General features: G+C 42.0%; 1 long non-coding RNA gene across 1 annotated transcript in view; it reads right to left on the reverse strand.

Moving 5' to 3' along the window:
* Positions 1–8468: 8468 nt before the first annotated feature.
* Positions 8469–27716, reverse strand: part of LOC146802538 (uncharacterized) — a 65094-nt gene continuing 45846 nt past the window's right edge. The window contains exons 2-3 of the long non-coding RNA XR_014967412.1: positions 13230–13441; positions 8469–8783 (exon numbers count right to left, since the gene is read on the reverse strand). This is a non-coding gene — a long non-coding RNA (uncharacterized LOC146802538). The remainder of the gene's footprint in view (positions 8784–13229; positions 13442–27716) is intronic.

The raw sequence follows: 27716 nt of genomic DNA on the forward strand, positions 1-27716 counted from the left end.
TGCTGCCTGATAAATATGAAGCAGGCTTCTGCGCCACTGGAGCATCACAAAAATTCTAAACAAAAGTAAGGACCTGGAAAAATATATTAAGTATATATCCGGGCTGATGAAGGATTTGATAGAGCTGGAAGCAACAGGGGCTTGGGAAACTATTCGAAATGGGTTTGCTGCTATAGGTCGATGGTTTGAAAGCTTGGAAACTGGAACTATGGGTGTCATTTTGAAACCAGTTTAAATATTGCCCTTTCTGTGATATTCCTATATCTGATCTTTGCGGGATATCAGCATGCACAAGCAGATGTGGACTAGAAGAAGGTCAGAGCAGATATTTATGATTATATGAATCATTTAGGGGAGTACAGATGAAAGATGCTAAAGACCACTTGGTTTTGATTGGTCTAATCTGATAATGATCTGATAGTAATCTATGATTGCTTGATCGTCATCAGAAAGGAGATTGGAGTAGCATAATTTTGACTCCATCCTTTTTACATTTAGCCAGGCCATAAATGTGTTCACGTTTAGCCTTATGTACTCGTATGACACAATACTACCAATGAGATAAGGTGCACCAAAGGTATAGAAAGTGCATCTATTGTTTGTTTTGACATATATGTGTGTGCATATTAAAGTATTTCCTTTTTGGAGGCATTGGATTGCTGATGTTAATTTTCTATAGTCTTAGATTGTAAGGTGGTGCACTAAAATGCATTTGATGCAATGCATTCATCAGGGATTAGTGAGTATGAATCATAGGTGTGTTTAATACTTTCTTTATAAATTGTGACCAGTTGTTGTTTTTTGATTAATAATACATGTATTACTTTACTGTGCAACATATAAGAGTACATAATAACATATTTTGATTCCTTTATTAAGGATTTCATGTATTTGATTATGTGTAGGTTAGAATTAATTTGCATTTGAAGTAAACTGTTAACTTAGCATGATTGTGAGCCTTACGCTTACAGTAGAGCCATTTAATGAATTAACATGGAAGTTGTTTTTCTGCATGTTTTCTCCTGTGCAGCTGCAGCCAAAAGGCATTCATTAGTTAGTAAAAAGAGCATTTTAGAAATACTTAGGCGAGGAAGAACTGGCAAGGTCAAACAATTTTAATGAAGAACAAATGGAGTGTTACCAGTTGGTACTATCAGGCGAAAAGCACAAAGTTCTTTCTTGGAAACTGGAAAAGTACTATCATGCGTATGAGGTCATATTTCTCAAATATCCTGTGTGCATTTTAATTAGTGAACCCAACTTGGGTTTAGTTAGATTCCCTTTAGACTTGGAGAGGTATAGACTTTTCTTGTCCTTTCTCATTATGACTCCTATAGAACTTCTACAGAGGGTCTGATGCTGATACCATTCTTGCTTCCTTAAGTCAATTGGGTTCCCACTATCCTTCGTTTAGTGTAAGGTTTAGTAGATTTTGCTAATCTTTTCCATGTATGGGGAGAAAGATTTAAACCATTCTTTTAGTCATCACATCATTTTCCTTATTTTCGGCATAGCTACCACCAAAATTCTTATATGCTCCTTGCTGTTGAGGACCCATATGATACGCCTCTTTGGTCTTCCTTTGATACTGTTGTACTTTTATAGTATGTCCTTGAGATAGAATTATATTAGTCTGGCTTTGAGTTTGTATGAAACCTTTTGACTTCACGTTCATTCACTCAGACTGTTACTGTGTGGCCCTAATGATCACACTGAACCATAAGGTTCAATATTGTGTTAACCCCTTTCCCTCTCAGGCTGCTAAAAAGGACTATTGACCATGGTCAAATTGGAAGGAACGGCTCAGAAAGATCTAAAGTCTGCAAGCAGTCAATTTGAAGGGGGTGCAATGACTTAATTGTTTGGCTGGCGGTTAAAATAAATCATACTACCTCTAAGTCACAGGTTAACGTGACCCATGTTGGCAAGGATAACCATGATTTGCCCTTTAATACTTTGTTCCCCAACTAGTTTGTTTACAATTGGTAATATTAGTGTCCTTCCTATCCTGCAGGTGCCTTTAGCGGCCTGCCAGACACTTCCTGAGGAGACTGTCCAAATACCAACCCCACGCCCATCCATCACAGGCGTCACCAGTCAGGTGATCCTGCAAAATAAAGGGCCCCAGCGCACGTGTTCGAGGACAGTTATCTCCCCACAAATATGGTGTTGTGTAGTTCAATTAATCGGCATGTGGGCCTAAGCCCCACAACATGACAGTGTCCCCTCCACACATAGCCATCTACGCAAAAAGGAGAAAGTGGCAACCATGTCTGCTGCTTCGCTGTGTTAATTACTGAATATTGAATAAATATGAATCACTGTATCACAGGTCAGAGAAGATTTCCAGCACACTGATAGATATGACGTGGGTGCTCGCAATCTACTGGGTGACCTAAATGTATTGAGTTTTCAATATGGTACCTTTGCTCAGCACCAAATTCGTTGCGTAAATGCAACATAGGGGCATATTATCAAGCCAGGCGATAAAATTATCGCCGCTTTAGCAGCAGAAAACTGCCGCTAAAACGGCGATAATGGGCTTGATAATATGCCCTATGGAATTCAAATTGAAGCCCATGTTAGATGTGAAGGACGTCTAATATGGGCTTCAATTGGAATTCCGTAGAGCATATTATCAAGCCCATTATTGCCGTTTTAGCGGCAGTTTTTTGCCACTAAAGCGGCGATAATTTTATCGCCTGGCTTGATAATATGCCCCTATATGAGTGACTAATGATAGGAGGAGTGTGCCAATTGTGCGTAAAACTAGCGTAAAAAGATGGTAGTTGACTTTCAAGTAAAAAGTCAGAAGTCAAGCTTATAGGAGAACACTTTTTAAATTGAGGCTTTCTGTTAGCTATTTGAACCAGCATGTCTCAAAAAGGGCTCCAGCCCCTTATTATGTTTTAAGAATAACTTCTAAGTGGGTGGAATTTGCATTGATAAACCATGGAAACATTATGGATGTCAACCCCTTGCTAATTCCCTTGTTATCAGACAATGTGGTAGCTGTGAAAAGGAGCGCCGAGTGCCAGGGCTGCATTTACTGGTAGTTATGGAGAGAGCCCCAGGTGAGAGGTCAAGGTCATTGGCTGCTGTCCATCTGAAAGGTGAAGGAGTGTGAGGTGCGAAGAGCTTAGATTACATCAGAGTGCGACATGCATTGGAACACCTCAAAAAGTGATGCATTGCAACAAAAAAAAATAATTTTCCAATACATTAAAAGGAAGAAATGATGGGAGCTGAAGGCACAAGTAGTGAGGGCATCAACCCCAGCACCAGCCAAGATGTCCAGACAGAACCTCATGGGAAGAGGAAGAGTAATTTCAGTGAGGAGGAGAGACAAATATTAGTTGAGAAGGCAAGGAATGAACACCTTCTCTATGTTATGTTCAAATTGTCATTAGGGAAAAAATAAGCCATTTGTCCATCAATAGTGGATAAGAATAACAGTGTAGGGCAAACAGAAAGGACAGTGCCAGAGTCATGAAGCGCTGGCATGATTATAAGCGCAGGACCAAGGAGAAACTGGCCAATTACCTGAGCGCAGCCATGCGGACCGGAGGATGAGGACCTGTGGACCAGGAGGAGCTGGACTCCTTGGAGGAGCAGGTGGTGTCAGTTATCCCACCAGAGTTGGTAGCAGGAGTGGAAGGACAGGACAGTGCTGGGGTCGTAAACCTTGAAGGGGCAATATGGTTGAAACTGTTATGCAGTTAAGTTCAGGAAGCCACTGTGCTGTGCTGCACCGTGCTGTGTGCAAGGGAAAGGACAGGAATCTCTTACATGTCAACTCGTACATCACACATATGTAAGTTATTTTGACCAGTGCCATTTTGTTCAACCCAGTCAAGCCCAGCCACGGTTGTCAGGTCCTTGCGTGATGTGGTGACCCAGTCTTGGCTGTCCTTTGAATACGCAACTTGTAGTGCAAGGTCTAACATGAGGGACCAGGACTGCAAGTCCCACAATGCAAAGCAGAAAACCTGGACTGGAGCAGCACATCATGTATGGACCTTGGAAACCTGCCTAACTCAATTATAACAATGAAGACTCACTTACACCATAAGGCAAGTGTGCTCACCTTGGAGCTATGCAGCCAAAAGTGGAGTTTAAGTTATTGGAATGGAATGGGGTTGCCTGAGAATTAACTTCTCACCTCAGATGGGAACCAGGTGTTGAGTATGTGAAGCATCTCCAAGTAGGATCATGTGAAGAGTCACATATACAGTCACTAGCATGAAAACACTTTGCACGCAGCTGACCTGATGTGCTGGGTGAGATCTGAAATGTGTTGCCTGCCATGCCAGAGACCACACTACCTCTGTTCTTGTAAAAACTAATATTGGGGGTGGGGTTGAATGCAAGTGATGCACACTAGAGGTCCTCAAGTGTTTGTTTAAAGCATATATAGTGTGTGAGCTTGGTGGGCCCCTGGTAGTGTAGTGCCATGTGGCAGTGGCTGAGCACATTGAACTGGCACTGTGTCTGAATAGGGAGCCAATGAATCTCAAGGAGGATCAGTGTGATGTTTGTGCTGCAAGGTAGCCTGAGTGATAGGCACACACGGCTGTGTTTGATAGGGTCATACTTGTGTAGCAGCTGTGAAGGGTTGCCGTAGAAGAGGCCTTGGGGCACTGCATTCTACATGTGATGTGATCATGGGTGAAGGTGTAGCAGGTGTCAGGAGTGAGCCCATAAAAAGAATGTTACATATGTTAAAGTAGGAGGGTGTGTAAAAGGGAATTGTGAAGTGACAGGATGAAGTATGTGTCCAGAATGATGGGTTTTGTGGATGGTTGGAAGGTCAGGTGTTTGGAACAATTTGTGTGGGCAACCAGGGTAGGTACATGTTACAGAATATCATCACTACTATCTTGTGGGGCTTACGATGAACCATCGTTCTCACACACAGGTAGGCATTTTGGTCAATTGTATATTTTAACAAATGTTGGTGGTGTTCTGCAGGACACATAGATGACGGAATATGGCTGATAGGATATTTTGCTTAGCAGGAAGGTGCACCTTCATGCACAAATACATTCCTGCATGTGATATAGGCACCCTTGCTCCATGGTGCAAGGGTTCCTGGCCTAAACATCTCTGGCACAGGATGAAATCCAATTATTAATGATTTGTATAGTTTTAGATGTAGCACATTTCTTCCAATTTCACGTTCACGCATCTCCAGGCAGTAGACTGGACTTTAGGGGAGCAATACAGTGGTCCACATATATCTTGCTAACACAACATCATGACATACAGCGCACACACTCAGGCACCACACACATTTTGGTTATCCACTCCCTTTGGACTGTACTAGAGTGTCTGAAGGTGTACACCCACTGCCAGCACACACATATTCACCATGTGCAAACTGTTCCACATTTGAACCTACTTGTTCTTTATGTCTTGCACAAGCACATACATTATGCACTTGGCTTTATCATGCACATATATATTGATCAACAAGATGTTTGGCAGGGGTGAGTGTAAGACACAGCAACAGACCTTTTGAAGAAGTGAGTGTGCCAGTAGGCCTCACTGCATTGAACCAGGGTCACATGCCCATGTAAACTAGTTCTGTTCACTAAACAGCATGCTGCATACCCCACTTTCACTCTGTATTACTCCTTGCAAAGGTGGTGGTAGTAGATCGACTTTGCAGCCAGGTCTTAGTGTGGCCCAAAAAACTGAAATCCATGACACAGGCCTATGTAATGGCACACACTCAAATTACATATTCCCTTTGGGATGATACAAGATTTGTGAAACCATCAACTATGCATTTGGACACTCATGCAGGGATTAACTACTCTTAACATGCAGAGGTAATTTCATATCCCCAAAACTCCATTACATGATTTACAATGAGATAGTGTATTTGTACAAACATATATGTGTGACAGTCACTTCAACATAATTTCCCAGCACCCTCCGCCCCCTTAGTCAACAATAAGGTTGACTTAGGTAACAACAGACCTGTCTTTCAATCCTTTGAGCCTCTCAGCCAAGACCAAACTCACCAGGTGACTCTTGCCATCAAATCCGGTTCCCTTTTCGACCCTTGCCCCCCTCAAATCTGCATGCAATGATTGATACTGTCACCCTGTCATAAACACAATAATAAATGCCTCCCTGTCATTATCCAAAGTTCCCAATGAATGGAAGCTTGCTGCAGTGAAACCGCTCCAAAACAAACCACTAGCCAACCCCACCACTCTTACTAATCTCCAACCCATCTCTCTCCTCTCATGTCTAAGCAAAATCACCAAAACACTTGTCAACTCTCAACTTATGACTTATCTGGAAGAAGCAAGTATCTTACATTCCAATCAATCAGGCTTCAAACCTCAGCACTCAACATAATCAGCCCTCCTGTACACTGCTGAATTCCTTGAAGCCGCTCTCGATCAAGGAAATAACACTGTATTGGTCCTATTGGACCTATCAGCCGCTTTCGATATGGTCTCACATGTTATCCTTTTAGACCATCTCGAATCCTATGGCATTTCTCAGCCTGGCTAAAATCATTCTTGCAAAATCATAGACAAGTCATTTCCCTTGGGCAATATCAGTCAGTAGAATATCCCCTGCTTTCTGGGGTTCCACAAGGGTCTATCCTCAGCCCATTGCTGTTTAATGCCTATATGGCTCCATTGATTAGTCTGATATCGTCCTTTAACATCAAGATCATCTCATATGAGGACGATATGCAGCTAATCCTGGTTCTAGATAAAAACACCACACTGGCTGAAGAAAACCTCTATCACTGCCTTACATCAGTTTTCCACTGGATGAAAACCAATCATCTAAAATGCAACTCAGGAAAGACCGAAATTATGCCTTTGGGACAAGGTAACACTTTCTCCTCAAAATCTATGGTGGCCCTCGGACATCACCCCCACTCCCAATACAGTAAAGGTAGTCAGAAATCTGGGGGTCAAATTTACTCAACACTATCCTTTCACCAGCAATCATCAGTAGTAGCTGGGACCTGCTTCCATATGATAAAATCACTTTAAAAGTTATTTGACTTTCTCCCCAACATGGCGAGACCAGCAGTTGCAGTGGCCCTAATTACATCTAGACTGGATTACTGCAACAGCCTCTATACGGGTGCCAAAAAGTGGGTTTTACATAAATTACAGATGGTACAAAACGCGGCAATGTGCCTAGTGCTAAAATGGCCCAGGAAGTCATCAGCATTGGCTGCCCTTGAAGCACTACATTGGCTACCAATACATAAAATAATCTAGTTCAAGATCCTTATAATCACCTTTAGAATCTTCCACTTCTCAGGCCCTATCTACCTTTGGCACAGGTTTGCGCGCTATGTTGCAGATCATCTTAACGCCAATTTACTAAAACTTCCAGTGTACAGATGTGTCTCAAAAGGGGGAAAATCAATTGCAGTGATCTGCACTAAAGCCTGGAAACAATTCCCCAATTACCTTTGCTTTATCCAATCAGAATCATTGTTCAGGAATGTCCTGAAGACTTGGATTTTTAAGGCACCGGACACACTGTGTATCGCACTAATACAATTTTTACCTCAGTTAATCAGTCTACCAAGGGATCCGTTTGGGCACCATGATGCTCCTCGGAGTGATAGATGTGCTCTATAAATTTCTGTTAACATAACATAACATTTCACATGGAGCTTCACTCTTCTTCCAGCTCTGTATTATTGAGGTGAAGTGTTGGTTGCAAGATGATCTTCATTGTCTTACTTCTCTGGCTAATGCCACACATTGAAAGATCATCTGTTCATAGTGTTGTGTTACATGCCTTCGAGCCTCATCACATTGCTATGCAATGCATGGAAAGTGTGTGAATTGTCAACTGTGGGATGGTGTGGTATATATGATAGTGTGCCCATGAAGTGAGTCACATGTGTAGTGTTTTGATGATGGCCACAAATGCATGTATGCCTTCTTTACAATCTGAGATGGTATCTGCAACAACATTTGTTCCAGCAATGTGCTGCCATTCTGCATGCTACTGCATTGGCGAGACACACTACTATGAGGGCTTTGTCTCGGATAAGGACATATTGGGTGGTTTGTTTCAACACTCACTGAGTACCATTTGAAACACACTTTGCTGCTGTAGAACACAGCAGCAAACATAGCAAGACTGCCAGCTGTGCAGCACTGCACTACTCATGTCTGTGAGGACAAGAATGGTCATTTTTCATGTCGATATGTGGCAAGTCTTGCCTGTCCCCTTAATGTACTACTCTGAATCACATAGCACTTCTGGGTTGGTGGATTAATTTTTGAGAGCCATGGCCCCATGTTGCTCAATAGTTCTGAAGATCGGATTGTTATGTGTTGAGGATTACTTCTAGTTGAGAAGATGTGAGTGACTTGATGTTTGCAGTAGCTGTGACATAAAAGCAAGCACAATGAATGAATTCAAACATTTATTTTCATGTTGAACATTTCAGTAAATTGCAGACATTTAATCCATCATGTAACAAACAAATTAGGAAAATACATTTTGCACATTGTGGTCGTGCCACCACCAACCAGTCATTGTGCGGTGGATCTCATCTCCATACACCTCCTCCTCTGCCTCCATTGGCTCATGCTCTTCATGCTCCAAGTCCCACTTGACTTTAGTACGCACACAGATGTTTTGGATGATGGCACATACCATTAATATCTTGAAGACCATGGGGGCATGTATATCCCCATGAATGTCCAGGCATCGAAAGCTTCAACCACATTCGGGGTCTTGACAAGTGCCTGGTTGTACTGTCGTTGAGTCTACATCTGGGAATGTAAAGTGGGGTCATTACCTATGGCTGTAGACCATTTCATTGGTCAGCTAAAAGTATACAAAATAAAATTGTTGATGATTATCCTCATTGGTACTGTGACATTTATATCCATGTATGGTATGTGTGCTGCGTAACTCATAATACACATTTCTTGCAGTATTTGACAATATGTGTTATATATACAGTTGACCATTGTTTTACACATGTCTCTTCCAGTTCTCTGAGTCATTGCAATGTTGACCATGCCCTGATACTTTGGACACTTCTACATGCTGACTTTCATGCTTAGCCAGGACATTACTGTGATGGCCACTCTAAGTTATGTGCACTCACAACATGTGCAAAGTGACAAACAATTGATCTGATTTGCTGCCATATTTTAATCCCTAGGTAGACTGTGACAGTGCCAACATGTTTTTTTAAAGTATTTTATTTGGATTTTGAGAAAACAAAGCAGAAAGGCTAAATGTTTGACACTCGCACATACATGTTGATGCTGGCCTACAGGACATTGACACAGCCTTTGAATTGTTCACTTACTTTAGCATGCAAATTTGCTGTGCAAATGCCGACATGTAACATGGATAGTTGTACAATTTGTTGTCAGCCTTCAGCTAGTGCTTTTTGTCAGACAAGCTGTCATGGTGCACTTGGATTGACGCAGGTCTTGCAGTGTGGGCCATCATTTGTACAACACCCTGCTGTTTCAACAAGTAGCTTTCTACTACAGTTTGGACACTATACTTTGGGTTTTCCATGTATGTGTATGACCCAAACTTGTAGTGGATTCTGTACCTCTAGGCCCTGTTTCTTTCATAATCGATGTGTCAGCGAATGTTGAAATTAGTATCCTGAGTACACTATGATACGGTTTCCTGGTTGCATGTTATTCTATGTTAAATACTGATGTATGACATGTTTGACAGCATTGAGTTCGACTTTGTGAGTTTAACATTGTTGGATTCATATGCATGTAATTTGGCCAACTTTCACAACAAAAAGTGTGATCTATCACATTGATCACATATATCAATGTGGCTTGATTACTATGTGTAATGTCTGTACTTAGACTGTCAGTATGGCTGAGACATATTTGTGTTTTGTACTGTTGGTATCACATTGTTACCCAAATATTTACATGTACACATGTCTGGGGCCTACACTTAAATTGCATGCAGCACACAGACTTTGCAACTACTTCTTTCAGTGTTGCTCCTGAAACTTTGTTCAACATGCGGCCATGTATGACACACTTATTTACACAGGAGCTGTTATCACACTATTGAATTTGTGGCACTTTAACTGATACCCAGACTAGGTTTGCCATTGAGGAGACACTCATCTCACACTTATCTGTTATGCACCCTTCAAACTGATAATGACTTGTCTTGCGTAGCACATGTTTTGTGTCTTGATTTCTTAACCAGTGCAGATAATATTCCATTGCAGGATTAGTGAGGGAATGACAGAATGGAAAATAATTGTCTACCTGGTGCAGTACATTGTTCCCACCATGTGCACATGACACAAGGGGCTAGGTTTTTTGCTAAGTGCACAGTGCAGCACAGCTAGCCACCTTGTTGTGCTGCATTGAGTAAATGGGAAAGGACAGGAGTGCCCAGTATTCAGGACATATGGCACATTCCTGCCGTTTCTCCCTGCACTGGTACGTAACGGGTTGCCTAGCACATACAAGGGCACCCTTGCACAATGGTGCAAGGGTGCCTGCATTGCAAGCAGGATTGTTTTAGTGCAGGAAAGAATACCTTCCAGCACATAAACAATCCTTAGAACCATATGCCTCTATCTATGTGTGGCACAGAATGCAGCACACATAGGAAGTTGAAGTGACTTGGATGACTTAAGTTGTCTATCCTTGCTACAGCTCACCTGCATAGGCATATTTATTTGATGTGTTCCCTTGGTTTAGCTGGTTTTATATACATGACATGCATCTTAAACTATGGGAGGTGCATGTATACACCCACACAACACCCATGGAACACCTCCCTTGCACACAGCTTTTTGTGCAGCGTTCAATCAATCCACATTTTTAACACAATTCATAGCCAAGCAAAGTAGCTTTCCATGTCTTCACATATCTGACTTGAAGATTTGCATCACAAATGTACCACAACGCATGGTGCCAGCATGAGGCTCACCTCTCATGCATATGCCCCTTGCTCCCTCGACAAGCACAGACGACTAATATAGCACACATTTCGAAATTGTAGGTGGTATGTTGTATACTTCAGAATGCCTTACCAACAAGCAGGCAATTACCACATTGGCCATTCTGGAAGCACTCATTAATTATACTGTGCCAGAAGATGTAGGCATCATGCACACTTCCACTGTATTTGGCCAGCACATTGGTGAACATACCCAGATGCTCCACCACCTAGACATTGATTGAGTAGGTGTGCTTCCAGTTGCAGTACAGGTGGGATGTTTTGGCAGTGGGAACCAATTGCACATGTGTGCAATCAATGGCACCTAAGGCATGTGGAAATCCACAATGGTATAGAAGCCTTGCTTGGTGTCCATCTGTTGTGCCTTGGGGAAGAAAAGGTACTGAGGTGTTATCCTGATGATGGCATCCAGGACAGAGGGTAGTTAGGCAGAAAATGATGACTGTGATATTCCCACCACTCTGGCTGTTGTGATCAGGGAGGAACCAGATGCCAGCATGTGTAGCACTTCCATCAGTTTGACCTGTGGAGGGATGTTGGTGGGCCTGACAGGAGTGTTGGCACAATCGTGTGGAACAGTTGAATGATAGGCTCCCTCCTGAGTCTGTAGAATTTGATGACCTCATCCTCCCGGAGGTCAATGAAGGATATATGCTGCTGGAACACACACTCCCTTCTGCTTCTCTGCCTATGTGGTGGTGGTGGTCTCCTTGCGACTCCCAGCTGCAGAATGACCACCACCATGGCATAATCGAGCTTGCCAGATTGTGTTATGTGGTTTGGCTTGTTAGACCACAGCCACTGCGTCATTTCCAATGCCTGGTTAGCCGAAGCGCATACAATTTGATGCATTCCAGCTGCTTGCCGTTGATGCGCAACACATTAACTATAAATATCACTGCCTTGGTGTTGCACATGCCTGGGGCTATATCTAGGCTTTGATATGTTGGCAGGAGCCGACACTGATGTATGATTTGGCTGTATGGTTCTATTTGGGCATCCTGCCTAGCAATGTAGTGTTCTCTATGTTGATCAACTGAATTCCGATGTTCTTATGTTATCAAATATTATTTAGCTGTTCTCAAGTTGATGGAGTGTAATGGATTGTGATATTTTTCATACGGCAATGCCATTACTGTCTAAAAAGGAGTGTGCCTGCTGTCCAATGCTGCAACAGATAACAAATGTCACCCTCTTAGGATCACAGTACATAATAAATTCAAGGGGTAAAATACATGCTGGCTGTTTATCTGAAGAAAGAAATCAGCAAGATACATTCCTAAATAAATCATTAAATAATTTTGAATGTAAACATGTTTATCGCTTATGTTTCAATATTTTGGTGCATTACTCATTATTACCCCAACAGAAATGTATATGTAAGGTTTATTTTAAGTGAACATACTTTCCCTTTTTGTATTTGCTCAGTAGTGTGGTGAGTGGCTGAGTGGTGAAATGAGAGGCTTTGAGAAAATTTGTGCAGATAAGTAACATGGGGAGCACATGTGAAGAATACGGTATTGGTGCATGTGAAGGCTACATGTGAGTAAACGAATTTGTGCTGTAAGTGGTGGTGTGAGTCAGTGGTTAGTGTAGTGAATATGTAGGGGTGACCTAGTGGTGTTCTCAGTCATTGGATGTGCTGTATTAGGTTGAGTAGCTATGGGCAAAGAATGGTAGCATAGATGAGCGACATTGTAAATGGTATGGGTGCTTGCTTTTATAGATGTAAAAGTGTGACTTCATGGAATAAATGTGGATCAGTCTGTGTGCAACAATGTCTCAGTGTCATTTCAAGTGACTGGAGTTCTACATGGCTGAGCAGTATAGTGATCACGCAAGATCTCACAATTTATTCAAGTGCGAAAGCCAGGATTAGAACTTAAAATAATAGGGAAATTGCCCTGAAATAAATAAAGCCAAATGTGTGGACAAATATTCAGACAATACACTTTAGATATTCTGCATATAGTGGAAACGGACTATTAACGTTACAATTTCCATAGTATATACACAATGGAAAACTACACACAGATAAATACAGAAACATATACAAGAGTTCATAATATGGCTAATGATATGAAAATGACTTTGCTGTATGCTGCAATACTTAGCATGGAATTGTAGTGTGCTGACATCACCAGAAATAGAATGTGTTGATTCAAAAGGGCAAGAGTTGGAGCTTAGATGCTAAAGTAGTCAGACCTCTGAAGGATGTAGTCTCTATAGTGAAACTAGCTACTTACAATAAAGAGGATAACCCATCAACCATATATGTGAGTCTCCTGCATTTTCACAGACTTTTAATGTACGCGGATGATCATCTGATGACGTTGTGATGTCTTCTTAAGTAATCTTGTCTGACTTGAGTATGGTTGTGTTTTCTGTTTGAAGTCGGCGAGGCCTGATATCCCAAGAATTCAGGCAGCCATTTTGCCGTCAGATCTGCAATCACAAACTGCAAAAATAAAAGCCAATAAGACAGCCATTAACTGCTAGGTTTACATCTGAGTACTGTCAAATGCAATAGGAAAGGCTTACTGGAGTCAAACAAAACATTGTTTCTGTTTAGAATGCAAATGTGGTACAAAAGATTGATTTGGAGGTAGAAAACAACACCACACAACCAATAGCTTGTTTAGAGATGTTTACTCATTTGACAATGTGTATGTGTGTGCCTCTGAGTGTATAAAACGTTCTTGAAACTCATCTACAACAGTGTGTATTTAGCCTATGACCGTATTTTCAGATTTATTAACAGAGGTTTCGCTCAAAAAAATATTTTAAATTAAGATGTTGCATTTAAAAAATGTGTACAAAAATGAATTTACAATTTTTATTGCAGATTTCTTTTAATAGCGACAACTTAAAAAAATCCCAATAAATTCTTACGCATCTGATTTAACGTGAGATGTATTTCTGAGCTATGGAGATGTACAATTGCACAAAACTGCATCTTTGTAGTGCAGGGTAACATAGAAACATAGATCCATACATTCTACAGCATTGTTCATATGAGGTCATTTATATTAGGTCATTCAAATACCAAATGTATAACTATTGCATTTGGGTATGTTTTTCCTCTTTTGCACTAATTCCCTTTTAAGAAATTCAGCTTAATATTATAGAAAATGCCATTAACTAAGAAGGGAAGGTACAATATTTCGATCAAATGATGCATGTGGCAAAGCTCTGCCAGTAAAAATAATAACAAAAGCTGATTTGTGTTCAATTATTTGTGACAGGGTGGCATCTGAAAACAAATCGTCCAAGAGTTTTGAAATATTTCTCCACTTATTTTTCAGTTTGCTGAATCAAGTTATGATGTACATTTTGTCATTCTAATTTCGTTTCCTTATTTTCTGTCTCTGTGCTCTGTGCCATCAGCAGTGCCCTGTTCTTTGATATTGATCTATTTCAGCATGTTGTTGAGTTTATCAAAGTGACCTTTTCTTTTAAACCTTTGGGTCATGTTTTCATTTTTTCATGATCAAAACCTTGTCTTTTGTACAATCCGTCTGTATTAAGGAAAATTATAGAGTTTACAGATCAGATATAGCAACCTTTAGGTACATCACTAGGCTCGTACTGCCTAGATAATAACTGTTGACAGAAGATGAAGGAAATGTACAGACAGAAGTAGTTTATTGAAGATAGTGCACTTCAAAACTAGGTGAATTATTAAACATGCCAATGTTTATGGAATGGCAGGTCTAGTTCTGAGTTTCTACATCAGGGACAATTTGAGATTTAGCGTCACTCATTCATAGGTAGATGTGAGATGAAAAAAGTTTAATTGTAGCTAAACATGATGTCACTATATTGAGGTATGAAGAACCTTGCAAAAAGAGGAGTTCCTTAATTAAGTCTAGAAGTATAAACAGGATATTGAACATGACAAGAAATTACGGGGTCTCCAGAAATGATAGTGAAATTGTAACATTTTTATTCAATTGTAATTATTACAGTTAACATTTAATTTTAAAAATGTTATTTTAAATTTGATTTATTTAACTTTTTTTTATTTTTATATAATGTTTTATTTAGGTTTCACAAGACCCAGGTAAAGAGATTTAAAATAGTAGGGCAAACATTTGTTGGCAATTACACAACTATTGGCTTCTGTGTGCAATATATAATATCACCATGGAGCACAACACGTGCAATATGGCATTTAAGAAGAGATTTTTCAGCATGCGACTCTGCATTCAATTACACACAAAAAATGATGAATTGTGGAGCGCTAACAATGGCTGCTTGATTCCCGCTCCTGTGAATTTTAGTGCACGTGATGAGATTGAGGTTTTGAGTTTGCTTCAGTTTTCTAATGCAGAGCCAAACTGCTCAGTAGAGCATTCGCCCTGTGTTATTAATTTGTGAGAAGAACACAAAGTCATGAGGTTGCATAGAATACCCAAGGCACTTTACAGAGATATAAAATTATTGAGGACAGCAGCCTTGGGGAACTGGTAGATAGATGAAAGGGACATGAGGATGAGCCCAAATAAGCATCTATATTCTGTCTGAAAAAAATGAAAATGAAGAACACAAGAGATCAGGTCACATCATGGGACTTAACATGAGTGTGCTCTTTTCAAATTAACTTATTTTACCTTCTCAAAGGTTGAGTGTGCAAGACTGATATTCTTCGGAATCCTCAGCTAGTACTATCATTCAGAGTAAAATGAAAAGTGCTGACAAAAATGTAGGGCTCAAAACAGAACCAGAATTCACAAACTGGGTGATTGAACCCATGAAGGTTTTGAAAGACACAGTGGTTTTGGATGTTTGCTCCCTCTCTTTTATAGATATTTTAATACTCTATTACACCAAGGTTAGGTTATTCATCCACTTGATATTACTGAATTTCAGATTTTGGGGAAACTGCAAACAGATCTCAACTGAAAGCATGAAGCCATAAAAACAGGACACCATGCAGTTATGTAAAAAGTAGGATTATGCTAACTGAGGATCCAATATGTGATTGGTTATAAATGCCTCTGTGCTATACTAAGTTCTTTTTCTAAAGTACCCAAAGTCAGTGGACCTCTGCTCCAAAATTCACCCGGCATTGCCATTCAATGAAGGATACATGTAAATGTTACTCTATAAAACTGTAAGTGACAATGAAGAAAAAGGTGCCATTCCGTGCGTATGGCCAGAGAACAACATTTAACATGGGACAGTCCTTTATGCAAAATAAATTATTCTTCCTTACTTCATCTTTATGCATACCATAAACCCCAGCCTCTATTCACAAATGTAATATAAACTGTAAACATGTGTTTATGGCCCAAAATACCTTCTTTATGGCAAACCCACAAAAGGGCTCCTGAGGGGTGTTAAGGCATTTACTATTGCAGATTTCTCCACCAACAGTACAGAGAAACCTTCAGTAGTATATTCCACTCAAAAGTCGGGAAGTTTGCCAACAGAGGTTTGGTCTGCCCCAGAAATTTGGGAAATCCGCAAATATGTATGTGAGCATCCCACAACTCTTCCCTGATTCCTTTCTAGTCTAGAGAGGGTTGGCGATTACTCCAACCAAGGACTGGAATACCTCCAGAATTAAAGGGGTATGAATCAAATTCAGAGTGCTTGTTGGTTCACATATCAACAGGGTAGGCCTGGGCAGAACTCGTGGAATTTCAATCTGCAAAATTCCACAGAGTTGCATAAAAACTCAGCGGAATTCTGCAGAGATCTGCAATGGGGCAGAAAATTGAAGTTGCACTCCAATTTTAGGGCTGGTATCATGTTCCAAGCTGAAAAATCAGTGCACATGGCACCACATGGTGCACAACAGTGCTTGGCCATTCAAATTGATTTTGCTGTCACTCGGTTAGAAAATCTATTCTGGAAGCATCACTCCGGCTGTTCACGACTTTCCATGTTCTAACATCTCGTAGGAAGTTCTCCTAGCACCTGAAAATCCCCCTAGGGGACACCAAGTCTTGTTCAGCTCGCCAGCTTGCATTCTGGAATCTCGCGTTGTTCCCATTGTCAATGCACTTATCCAACATGAAAAAAATCCACCATGTACAAATTGGTGGAATTCTACAGGAATTACACATTACAAGAGTAACTCGGAGTTACCAAATTTCTCTTATTCTGTTTGCAGAACTAAAATTCCACCTGAGCATACAAAGTAGTCCACTTTGGAATGATGTTTTAATAGACATATTTCATTGGCAATCCAGATATTCCATTAGAGAAGCCATCCAATGATGCAGGAGTAGTTGACTGGGCAGGTAGCTCTTAGGCCCACATTGATCTCCTTTATCTTAAGTGTTGCCCACAATAAAATCCTTGAGCTCTCATGTATGAGATTGGTCCTATGTAAATTTCTTGACTACTTGATCCACTACATATGTAGAAGGGGCCTAGAATAATGTTCTAATATATGTATCACATGGGTCTTTCATAAGCACTCAATAAAGTTGTGCCAACATGATCACATATATGAACAATATTATGTTGGGGATCCTCAAACCAGTTATAGGTTGATCAAGTTTTTAGTATTAATTTTTATGTTAGCACAGCCATATATTCACCTGAGGTCAGTCAGCACTGAATAAATTGTTGGTGGGTAGTAATAGGCAGATCATCCTGATGAGGTTATTTATCTACATCCAGAAGTCCACTCAGTTTCCTTTGGTTGGGCAGTTCTTCAAACAGGGGGCAAAGCTTTGGTATTTCTTCAGTTTATTATATATCCAGAATTGGAGCTAAGTGTATTGGTGCATCCATACACTTGTGCAGTTCCTCGAAACCCATGTGTTTTTGTACTTGGTACGTTTTCCAACTATACCTTTTTGTCAACATCAAATCATCTGGACTTCTAGGGCAAGGTCACCCAAAGTGCATGCCTTTTTTGAGAGTGACTTCAGACCCACCTACCCTGGTTCCATGGAACTGACAGTGCTGGCAATGTTAGTTCTAGATATATTTCTTCCTTGTTCTTCTGTGATAGAACTGTCTACTAGCTAAAAGGTTTCTTCAGACTCCCATTATGGATTACTTAATCTTCATAATTCTTGGGACATGCACTATGAGGTTCTTTGTTGTCTGTGAGGGTGTTTTTTTTAATCGCTGTTTCTGGACAGTTGAAAGGTGGAACACACTGGACTCCTGATGTGCTTGCTACAGTAGATGGTTGCCTGATTTTTGAATGGCTGTCAATGTCTATATTGAGTATTTAGTAGGCACATTTAAGGTATGAGAGTTACCATACAACTGGATGGGAGAGACCACATCTCTCTAAACCCACTATTGGCCATCTCACCATACTTAGAGATTCCTACTGCATTAGTGAGTTATCACTATACAACGTTGCACCAAAGATTGGACTTTGCATCAACAGCTATGTTTGCTTGCTTGGTAATGCCCCATTATTATCTTGTTGCACAAAGGGGTGCAAAGCACCACAACGTTTTTTTGAGTTGATAGTAAATATCACTGCATTGTTTTGCACTGTTTTGGGTTGCTGTGTATTGCACTGCAATGGTGCACAGTACTAGTAAATCTGTGTCCCATTCTATAATATTCCTAGCCTTTTGGATGCAGCATAGCTGGCAGTCCTGTGACAGTTGAACCACTGGAAAAAAAACGTCTTTTATAGCAGGTGAGGCTCTGCTGATAGGAAACCAAGTAGCTTACCTGTCTCAAAATGTGTGAGATGTACTAGAAGATGAACATATGGTCAAGGCAGGTGAATGAGGAATCAAATGATTTATGGACAATGGTTTGCTTCCGTCCACCTCCAAATGTTTCTGAATTGTTAATTACAACAAATAGTTTAGAAAACTTTGAATATGAAATGCTATTCCTGTCTCATGTGCCTGCACTCCTGCATTCATCCCTCCCATCGGGTCCCTGCTCATCTTCCCTCCCCATAGTCTCTGGAAAGAAAGAACAACTGTTTTCTGACTAACAACAAGACAAAGGCCGTTTAAATGAAGCTTTTAGTGTACTAGGAAGTTTGTAACATTCAATGTTTCTTCTGCTGTTTTTCCGTGGCATAGTTAATTTTGCAGGTTAATGATTAGCGTTTGTTGCAACTTATGTTTAAAATTTCTCTGGGAGACTGCAGCACTGATGAGCATCCTGCTTACTTTAAAAAATGGGATAATGCTAACATATAATGCCATTACCGTGGTGCACTCTGATTCGTCAGAAGAAATGTTACATGGACCATGCCATGCTGAATCTTTGCTTCTACCTAATTTTCTATACAAGAATTTTGTATAAGAACTTCTTGGTTTTGGGGGTGAAACAGACTATACTTGTAGGCTTTCCTGTTCTGTCTGAATTTTTCTTGATTTTGCTCCTCTTTGAGACTTATAATGATTTATAGAATTTGATTATTTTGGATAACTGCTATTCTGAGCCTTTATGACATTAACTCTGTACCCCTTGATTTTGAGATTTTTATTTAGAAAAAACTTTGACTTTTCTGTAAACCAGAACATAGTTATTAAGTGGGTTTTGTAACTTAAGCAAGATCAACTCGGACTGAGCATTTATAAGGTAAAATTTAATATTTTAATGATTTCGGAGCAACATGATTATTGGTGCACAGTCCTGCATTTGAGAGTATGGGGTTCTTGTCCCCAGATTGGTAGCAGAGAATGGTTGCAAATGGCACCGTCTCTTTGAACGGTTTTCTCAAAAAGATTTCTTAAGGAGCCCTGCACTCCCGTAGTGTTGGTGTTCAAGGCCCTCGTCCACCCGCAGGTTATATCTGCGCCTCATCCCTAGTGGTCCAGTGGACCTCTGACTCCTCTCTCTCACTCCACATCTGCCCCTTTCTGCTCCGTTTACACCCTTCAGCTTTTTTCACCCTTTCACTCTCTTTAGCATTTTTCTTCTGCTTTCTGCTCCATTTCACCCTCTGACCCCTTTTTCTCGCTCCGCTTTCTACCCCTTTCTGCTTAATTTTACCCTTTTATTCTGCTCATACTGTACTCTTTATATCTTTTTTCCTTTTCTTTTTCACCCTTTTTCACGCTTTTACCCTTCTCTCCTCTTTTTGCCTGCTTTTCCCCCGTTTATCTCACCACTGCTGCTCCGGCGGCTCCTCCCCCCACCGTGACCAGCCTGAGCCAGTTCCCCTCCTGCCTCCCAGCTATCCAGCCCTCCCCGACCCCTACTTAATGGCGGCCGCGCCTCTGGCGAGCCAATGGCAGCACGTCTGTGCCCGTCCGAGCCCGTCCGTGACCCGACCGCAACCAGCGTCAGGAACCCTGGACTTCCACACCACCAATGCTACAATCCAGCGGCACTCCACGCACTCAACCCAGGCTGCAACAAAAACTGCAAGCTAGCATCAACAGCTGACACCCATAGACCCTTCGGCTGTCACGGCTGCTGGCACACCTGCAGCACTGCCAGGAACACGGACCCAGCAGAACTCGCCCGCAAGAACACTACCGGACCAAAGACCCTGCACTACATCCGAAGACCCTGCAATGCATCCGAAGACCCTGCAATGCATCCTCCTCAATGTCCGATCACTCCACAAACACGCCACCCAAATCTGGGACCTCCTCGACAGCAACACCCCGGGCGTAGCATTCTTCACCACAATCTGGACCAACACCACCTCAGGACCGGACATCGCCAACACCATTCACCAAGAATACAGGATCTCTCAGAAGGACCACCCCACCCGCCCGGGAGGAGGAATCTCCATCACGGATATCATCTTCCCCCAAGCCATCATCTACACCAACTACACCCTGCTGGGAGACCTCAACTTCCACCTCAACAACCAACTAGACCACAATACCACATCCCTCCTGGACAACCTCCACAACATTGGACTCTGCCAGATCGTGACCGAACCCACGCAGCAGGACACACCCTCGACCCCCTCTTCACAACAGGAAACTCCATCACTTTCAGCCACACCACCGAACTGCCGTGGACAGACCACCGATGTGTCCACTTCACCTTCAGAACACCCACCATTCACAGACACCAGCACCTGCTCCCACAAAGAAACTGGACCAAAATCACAGACAAACAGCTCACCTCCTCACTCAGCAACTCCACCCCAACCACCGCGGAAGACAACAATCCCAACACCACAGCTAAAACTCTGCACAGATGGATCTCCAACAGCTCCAACACCAAGAAAGCCAGATGGTTTACCACCGAACTTTGAGAGTCCAGACGCACATGCCACCACCTCGAAAAGGTCTGGAGGATCTCCAAATCCACAGAAGTCCACAACAACTTCAGAGCCGCCACCAACGCCCACCACCAACTCATCAGAAAAACTAGGAAAAAAGTGATCGAAAACAGAATCTCCACACACGCGCACAACAGCAAAGAACTCTTTAGCCTCATCAAGGAGTTCGCCCAACCCACCAGCGAGTCTACAGGCATTCCTCCCTCACAAGACCTCTGTAACAAACTCAGCACCTTCTTCCACCACAAAATCAAGAACATTTACGACAACTTCGACAAAGACAACCAAGACACTGAACCCTCACCAGCCACCCCGACACCCTAAAGCCAACGATTGACAACTTGACAGCTCTCACCACCAAAGACACTGATGCAGGGTGGAACCTGGGTAACGGGAATCAGGACATCACCCTGTACCAAATATCCTCCCTTAGTCACAGAACAAATATCACATTAACACATTCACTCTTACAATCATTGGTGGGGCCCATAACACCAACATTGACACTTCACTTCTCACTGGTCTGCACTTACAGGAGAGATGAATGTTCCAAGCGCTGACATGAGAGGAATACCTTATAACCTATAGAGAGAAATTTGTTTACATCATTTATACACTAATATCCTTACACCCTACAGATCTCAATCCGAAACAAGATACTCCTCCCACGTGATCAATGGATCATTTAGTTGGATTGATAAGATGAATCTCAAAAACACTTCAATATTTTGATCTTTACCTCACTCAATGAATGACAAAATGCATTTTCTTGTTAATCAGTGTTCAGTTATCTAATTTTCGCAAGAATTTAGCTCCGTCTAATATATTTATTAGATTTTACGCAATTCACAAAGTGCCATGTTTACCTAATCTGGCTATTTGTCGTCCTTTAAGTCATCAAATTTGGTCGTCAATCAATTGGAATTCGAAAGTTCTTCATGCGGCACGCTCCAGTCCCAAGAACGGACAAGGACCTGAGACGTGCAAGCATCTATCAGTGCCAATAGATTTTAGGAAGTCCTCAGTTCATCAATTCAGTTTGTCAAAGATCCAGGAACGCAGCAGTCACGTAGCGTCACCGTCGTCTCTGTCAGTGAAAAGAAAAGCATGCACGCAACCCTCTCTATTCTAACGTCATTTTATGATGAAAGTAAGGTCCAGTAGATACATTTTACAAGAGCCCATTGGTCGGTTAGGATCGTCCGGTGAGATTTCACACAGTTCAAAAGGTTAGGTCATTTTTCTTGATGGTTACGGTTTTTGTAAAACTCCTTTGTCAAAATACTTGGCGGGCTTCCTGTCGTGAACTTGCTTGGGTACAACGAGAGTAGGGTCATGTCGAGGCCACTGGTACATGTTGTAACACATGCGCACTTCGTCCAAAACCTCGTGGAATGGTGGCCATCGCTTCGAGTTAGTTTGGCGGCCATCTTTACTTTAGGCCCAACGGACAACTTAAGCGAAACAAACACAAAAGAGTAATTAATACATAGAAATACCTCATAAAATGTTAAACCCTAACTAATTCCCCTATGTGCTTGTAATTATCTAGCGTATAGCGACATTTAAAGCGTTCATATTCACCCATTGTTGTCATCTGGTGCAACATTATGAAAACGTCACAAAGCAGCAAATATCATGCGATATTCTAATTTTCTAATGTTAGTATGTGTACATATGTTAATTACAAAATATTTAGCCATGCAAAATGCAAATCCCACGTGTATTTTTATACATTAGTAATGTTGATTAAACTTCATGCAAACACATTGATAATATTACAATTAATAGAATATTCTAATTAGTATAAACATGCAGAATAGAGGGGGTATACAAAATGTTGAACTACCCGCTCCATCAACACCCTGAAGACAATGAAGTCAATCCACTCCGGGGCCCCCACGGTTCCCTGCCCCCACCGGGAAACAACCTTTATAACATAGTCATTACATCGCACTACCTTTACAAGGCACCCATTACAACGCAACATCCTTTACATCGCATGCCATTACAACGCTGTTACATCACATGTCACTACAATGCATGTCATTATAACGCATGCCACTACAACACATGCCACTACAACGCAATATAAGTTAAGTAATTGAGGAAATAAAAATTATGAGGCCTATGTGTCCCCTGTGTGTTCCCCGTCATTTATGTACACATGCATGTATCCCATGCATTTCCCCTCCATGGCCTGTCTATCATGATGCTTATACTATAAACGTGGTCTGCCATCATCAAGTCTCCCATGAGAGAAACGACAAATCTGCATTGAGGCCTACACGTTTTGCATCATGTTTTCTATACTCGTGTCATTTTCATGAAAGCCCATTATTGTGGCTCAGCCAGAGCCGAAAAGAGGTTTCAGGCCTCAGACGCTCTGAGAGCTGCAGCTGCGTATCCTTGGCCTTGCACACTTGGGCCTCAGCCAAAGGGGCCCTGTCCGAGGTGCCGAGACAGTATTGAGCACGGTTATCTGCTTACTCCTACTGAACCACATTCCTGCCTGGAGAAGGAGGAATAAACATAACCCGTCTGCAAAGGAGAGAGCCTAGCCTTTCTGTCTCTTTTTGTGTGATTGCAAAGCTCACGTCAGTGAAAAGCCCATAGCCCCCATGTAAGGCCTACGCAGTGAATGAAGAAATAAATGCCACATCGGCTCTTGGTGATGGGCAACCTATGTCACAAATCAGTCCCTGCTCCGGACTTTAGATATCAGATAATACAAGATGTACTGGTCGTCCTGACACTGAAGGCCTCTCTTCCAGACTCCCCGACTGCACAAGCAGCCTTCCCCCAGTCACACGTCAATTACACGTCATGCTCGAGTTGAGCACAAGTAAGGCAAAGTTCCAGTAAAGTTCCAGCTGATCACGCAACCCCCTCCAGGTATCCACCCACCTATGACATTCACCAATGATCATCACGTGGACGCCCACATGGACGCCCACCTTCACGCCTACTTACACGCCCACATGCTCTTATCTCATTCTCTCTTGCTCTGCCTGAAGCACTCCTGCTTACGTATAATATTGAATGTATATATACTGTACTCTGTGAATAAAGTTTGAGAATATTGAGAATATTGAGAATATTCTGAGCAGAAGACCCTTCCTGATCCCCTGTGGTGATGGAACTATTCCCCCTATAACTCAAATTATTGGAATAAAGCCCTTTTGAACCTGATACCACAGACTCAGCCTCTTGCTTTATGCATGATCATATTGATATTATAGAAATTATGAGTGCGTAATACTTTATTTACGACATTTAATGGCGCCCGAACAGGGACGAATCTCCTTCCCCACGCGCCGGAGATGAAGGTCCAGTTTTGCCCCTTCCACAGCCGTGACGGACTTCAAGTGCGCACGTCGCGGGTTTTCCCGCCAACTCCCTCAGGCCACCGAAGGAGGAGGACTGCGACCAGGCATCCATATGAGGCGGTGAGGATTGCGGATCGTCCCAACCCAGAGCCCACCTGCGAGAGAGCTGTGTCCGAGGTTTCTAGAGATCCACCAAAGATACGCCATTCCCTGCGCAGCGTCAAGTGTCCGAGGCCTTCAAGTTCTGCTTCCCGGTGAGTTTTTCATGGGGGTTGCATAAAGACGGGTTCATTTAATGAACACGGTAAAGACGTGTCTCACTTGTGAGACCGGTATGTTTTCAAGTATTAAAGAGCATGCATCAAGTATTAAAGAATTAAAGTAATCCAAGTTTTCAGGTGCACCGATTTAACTGTATGAATGTTATCGTCTTAGTCAGGTTCAGTTAGGTTTGAATGTGTCAGGTTTTTATGTAAGATTGTTTCATTGTGATTTTTGTTTTTGGGTCATTGTGATTTTTGTTTTCGGTTACATTCCAACATGCCGTTGTTTTCAAAACTGCGTAAGATATGTACCAGAAAAGGTGTACTAGAGGAACCAGTTAACATTCCGCCTAGAGACACACCTGGACATTTCATGTACTGTAAGCATGGTTTAGATGCCGTGTTGTTTTTAGAACTATGGGTGGATTACACGAAGGATTTAGAGACAAAGTATAGATGGCCTATCACGGGAACGTGGGATGCGGAATGCATCATGAAGGTAGAGGAAGAGCGATGGAAGAGAAAATGTAGACCTGCTCAGAAGGATGCCATTGAGTTTTGGCGCAAGGAGTCACATAGAAGAACAGAGAAAGAGTTCCACAAAGCAGAGAGAAGTAAACAGGAGTCTGAAAAAGCCAAAGAAAAGAAATTACAGGAGGAAGGGGAACGGGTAAAAAGAGAGCAGACTGAAAGAGAAAGAAATACTGTCGTTGCTGGTATTTACCCCGTCCTTTTAGAGGAACTAGCAAGAGTGGCCCCAGTAGAAAGACCCGTTAGGTTGCCACCACAAGTACCCCGAAAAATAAAACCAACAGCATCCGAAATGTTTATTAACATCTACCTAGAGGAATCCCCACCAGCATACGTGGACGGATCTTTCCCTGCACCCCCAACACCAGCCCAGCTCCAGGAGCTCGAGGACGGCGGGGAGGGACCCGGGACAGCATCAGGAGGGGGGCCGACAGTAAAAGTAGACATCTCCGAATGTATATATGATCCAGATCCAGGAAAGGGCAGAATGCTCGTGTTTTCACTAAGGCTTAGACGAGCAGTCGCAGATTTGGAAAAATTACCAGATATGGATAAACACCTAAAGAAAATGTACACATTCATAAGAACAGGGGAAGGTCCTGAGTGCATAGCAGAAGCCATACAAAATAGAAAAGTAATTATTAGGAACTATATCCTTCGCTTCCTAATTAACTGTCTGATCAGGGAAAAAGATGAAGGTGACGGAGACGTAGACCGTTGTTATATTGGTTGGAGTGATCGCATAGATGCCGGTCAGCATGATAAATCAGGACAGACAGACCACATGTTGACCAAAATCCGAAAGGCAATAATAGCCTCACACAAAGCAGGACCGAACGAAAAGGCTGAGTTATCATCTGATGATGAAGCAGGGGACAAAGATAGATCACTATACGTGGGCCATGCCCGACGGTTCGAGAGGCCCAAGGGCCTCAATCACCTTAAACAGGGAACGGCTATAAAAGAAAGATATTCCCTTGAAAGTTTATTGCAAATCACCGAAAAAGCAGTGAATAAATGGTTAGGTAACGATCAGCCCCTCACCCCGACTGAAAATGAATTAGCACGGTCAGCCACCCTGTGGGTATCCCAATATGATACATACAATAATGATATCGTAGCACAGACGTTCTTGAGCCTCCCACCAAACGAACAGCGCATAGCTGGTGTTTACATGGTCCAACATTTGATTACGTTGTATGAGAGTCAATATTCTGGTCCTGGTCTATTGTATAAGTTGCTGGACGACATAATACTAGACAGGTGGATGAACATGGGTACTGAATTGATTAATGTCATCCTGGATCAGCGACACAAATATATAGTATACGTGACTAGGTCCCTGCTTCCCGCTCCACCACAGGATAAGGGACAGTTATACGACAAGTTGAACCCCCTACGAGAGGTTCATCCTGTAAAAAATGCAAACAATGTGCTGCAACGGGTGTATGTCTACACCCCCTTGTCGAAATTATAGATACTGGAAATGAAAAAGATGTTGCCCTCCCATGATAAAGACCCGGGGGGTTTTCACCGAGAACTAAAAGACATTCTCCGCTTAGGAGAATATACATATGCTGACATCCTAAAGTTATTGAAAGTACTATTGCCTGCTGGTATTTACGAGAAGCTGAAAGAAAAGGACTGGGAGGTGGGAGAGAATAAGATTAGCTGGGATCTGTTGGAAACAGAGGAAGAAGATAGAGGCCCAGGGGTTGGTCTGGGTCCCCGAGCTAAAGATTTACCTGAACTGCTTGTACAAGTTTTGCCTAGATTATTAGTTACTAAAAAAGAAGACTGTGATGCTATTTCAGCCTGTAAACAGAAACCAGACGAGGACACAAGCGATTTTTACTCTAGGTTTGAGAAATGTTTTACTATCAATAGTGGCCTTAAGCCCGGTAGCGATTCATATCCCCATCTTTTCGTGAGCAAACTAGTAGAAAATTCCCTACCAGAGGTAAAGTATAGGGTACTTAAGGTTGAGAGTACTTGGCAAGCTAACAGCCCTTCACAGATGGTACAAATGTTACAATACCACCAGAACAGAATTAGAGAAGAACACGAGCAGGAAAAGAGACGCATGAAGGATACAAAAATGAAGATGCTGGTGGCCCAATCGACACCGGCAAACACTACCACAAACACGAACAAGAATAGCACGAAACAAACTAGTGGGACCTGTAATTATTGCAAGAAGCCAGGCCACTTCGTAAATGAATGTGCAGTCCTGAAACACAATATAGTTATAGGTAAAACAAAGCCACGTCCTTATCCTCCCAAGGGAAATAACACACATCAGATACGTTTCCACCGCCGCCACCGCCTGTCCATGCACCTGCACCAGCCCACGCCACATCACAAATGTATGAGCACGCTCAAACTATTTATCCAGAATACCAAACATATTCATGA

This window comes from Triturus cristatus, chromosome 8, assembly GCF_964204655.1.
Source record: "Triturus cristatus chromosome 8, aTriCri1.1, whole genome shotgun sequence".
Taxonomy (NCBI): Eukaryota; Metazoa; Chordata; class Amphibia; order Caudata; family Salamandridae; genus Triturus; species Triturus cristatus.